The sequence below is a fragment of the Solanum stenotomum genome, chromosome 3, assembly GCF_019186545.1.
Source record: "Solanum stenotomum isolate F172 chromosome 3, ASM1918654v1, whole genome shotgun sequence".
Taxonomy (NCBI): Eukaryota; Viridiplantae; Streptophyta; class Magnoliopsida; order Solanales; family Solanaceae; genus Solanum; species Solanum stenotomum.
Window position 1 is genome coordinate 9,452,372 of NC_064284.1, and position 3,599 is coordinate 9,455,970.

Below are 3,599 nucleotides of genomic sequence, written 5' to 3' on the forward strand. Positions count from 1 at the left end.
TATATATATATATAATTTTGTTAAATATCACATAATGGATATGTGACTTGAAGAAAAAATTAAAAGACAAAATATAAAATTGTTAATAACATGCCTACATTTTGATATTCAAGTGATTAAAACGTTTTTTGTATGCTTAGTATTTTGATAGGACTTTTCTTAGTTATATTTTATTTAATTCTAACTATTAAATTTTCTTATATCTTTATTGTTTTAATTAACAATAGGATAATATGGATAGAGTGATAGTATCTATCATTTTAAATAAATTAAATAATGACAAAATATTATTATTTTCAAATTAAGATAATGAACTAAGCTTATATATTTATTTATTTACATAAATATTCTATTATAACACATCAAGATAATTAATGTTAACATTCTCAAATAAATTTTCAATATTATCTTTTAATAAGTTAAAATTTTAAATTGTCAATAAATTAATATTTATGATCACATTTATCAATTAACCGCGCAATGCGCGGGCACGTATACTAGTATATATAAAAGGAGAAGAAAACATGACACATGTCAACACCACAAATTTTCAGTATTTTAAATAATTAATAATCAATAATAATAATTAAATAAATAAATATAGACACATGTAAATAATTAGAATTAGAACGACACATGTCAGCAACACAAAAAATAGGATTTTAAAATAATTAAAAATACTAATTACATGTAATAGGATTAAATAATAAAATCCAGGAGTGTGCATTGGTCGGTTTGGTTCGGTTTTTGTATTATTGGTTCGGTTTATCGGTTTTTGTAAATATGTTAAACCAATAACCAAACCAATAAGATATTTTTTATTTGTTTTTGGTTTATCGGTTTTGGTCCTTAACGGTTCGGTTTTCAGTTTAACCAATAAGAAAATACTTATAAAATAAATATATGATTTTTCTAATAAATTTGATGCAAAAACACAATAATGTAACTTTACAAATGCAAATAGAAATAATAATAACAAACATGAAAAGAACTATACAAGTAAAACACAAAAGAGAAATTAAGAAGAATAGAGTTCTTACTTTAGATTTTAACGTTTTGTATAATATGAAATTGTGAACTCAAAGTCATTGTGAGATGTGAATTAAAGGCTAAAGGATAAAGATAATAACTAGTAAGATATTGAGATTAATATATACTCCCTCTGTCCTATTTTATGTGACAACATTTAACCGGGCACGGAGTTTAAGAAATAAATGAAGACTTTGAAATGTTTACCAAATTGTCCTTTAAAAAGTAGACTCACTTTTCTTTCTCCTCATAAATGTATTGGAGTATTATTTTAAGATTAAGTGGAACCAACAAGGGTAAAAGAGGAATTGTACCTTTAAATACTTATCATATAAGGAAATGTGACATTTTTTTTGGGACTGACCAAAGAGGAAATGGTGCCACATAAAATGGGACGGAGGGAGTAATATTTATGTACAAGTAAAAATAGTAAATTACTAGTCTTAATGGGCTATCGGTTTACACAATAATCCAATATTAAAAACCAATACCAAACCGATAACCCAATAATTTTTTTTTATAAAACCATTAAAAAACCGTTAACCCAATACCCCAATAACATTAAACTAATAACACTTTTATCGATCGGTTCGATTTTTCACACCCCTAATAAAATCAACTATTTGTAATTATCTTAAATTCAAAATTAAAATATTAAATTTATTTATTAAAGAATTACTTAAAATCAATGTGATATAATCATTTTATAATTTTCAAAATTTATATAAGATAATAACTAAAAAACTTAACTATCTAAAACTGAAAAACAAAAAATAAACATTGCAAAACATGAGTGTGATTATTAATTTTAAATTTGTTTTTTTTATAAAAAGAACTGTTCCATGTTAGTCAGTGGATAATTTTAAGGAACAATTCAATTAGTGGATAATTTAAAGGAATAAATTCAAATTTAAAATAATTATAAAATCTAAAAATAATAATAAAAATTACAAACTTAACTAATAATAANATGTGTCCGAAAAACACTAAAAAAGGGATTTTTGGTAATTAATGAAAGAGTAGGGAAAGGAAGTAATTTCTTTCTTATACTATGTCATTTGCCTAATTTTTACATAAATAAACTATCCCACTTTTTATAAACCAATCCCACCCACTTCTTCTCCAAAAGCCTACCGAAATAACTATACAATGATGTGCAAACATCCATTCCGTTGTCAGTCTTATTTTCAGGTGTTTTCCTTCAAATTTTTGTTCTGTTCTTTAGATGATTTATGTATTATTTTCGCTTAAGTATAACATTATTTTAAGTCATCATCTATTATTTTGGATTTTATAGTTGATGCAAAAATAAAAGTGTAGTCATTAGTGATGTTTAAGTCATATAATATATCCTTATATCCTTTTGATATGCATAAATTTTATTTTTTTAATCTTCTATAATTACGTTTTAATTATTTTAAAAATATTTTTGCAAGGTTTAAATTTAATTGGCATGCGTATTTTATGGAGTATCAAATATTTATGATGCTTAATTGTTAATAGGAGACCTGACGTGTGATTTAATAATAATAATCAGACCTTCATTAGTTATGAAAAAATCATCTTTAATAATCTTCTATTTATATATTTATATATAATAGGAGAAGTAAAAAGTATCACATGTCAGCACCACAAAATTTCTCAATTATTTAATTAAAAAAATGAAAATTAAAAAAATTAAAAACTAAAAAATTAAATTACAAATTACAAATCAGTTAAATTTAAAAACGTTTTTTTTTTTTAAAAAAAAAACTACATATACTATTTAACATAATATTTTAAAAGATAGTTACCATAGTCAATATAACTCTTTTTTATTTTTTTATTTTTTAAAAGATAACTAATTGTGCATGAGGCTAAAGTTTATGTTATTTTGGACTCTGGTTTTTATCATAATTAGAATACTTATCTCTATTGATTGAAGTTTATTTAATTATTTTAAAAATAATAAAGAAGCAAATGAAAAACAAACCAAAACTAGTAGACATTAATATGACTCCGTTACGTACTACTTTCTCACTCAAAATCAAAATATTTAGAGTAAAATATTCAAATGAAAAAAATAACAAAAAAAATACAATAAACTTAAAAATAACCAATTTCTAATAGTATTAGTATATACTTATTAATAAAAAAAAATCTTAAAAAATAGAAAGAAAACAACTGTCAATCCAAAAAAAAGAAAAAAGAGGAAGATAAAACGAGGATCCTTGAAAAATGCACAAAATCAACTACCTAACAAATTAATTTAAAATTTAAAATTCAAAAAATAACTAACTTTATCCTTAATAATCATCTAAATTTTATAAGAACGTCTTTGAAAAAAATACAATTCTTAACTCACCTCTTCAAAAATAGGATTTCAGACATGTGTTAAGAAAAAATAACATCCAAACAAAAATATGATTGTACTCACTAAGATCATAAAAGAAAGAGTTTATATATTAATTTATTGTATGTTTATATATGCCCTCTAGCTAAATTGTTTGGTCTACAATTATTTTTTTTGCCCAAGTCATATGCGGCCCCTTAAAGTTGTTCCCATAATTCATTTAAACACCTCAACTAAG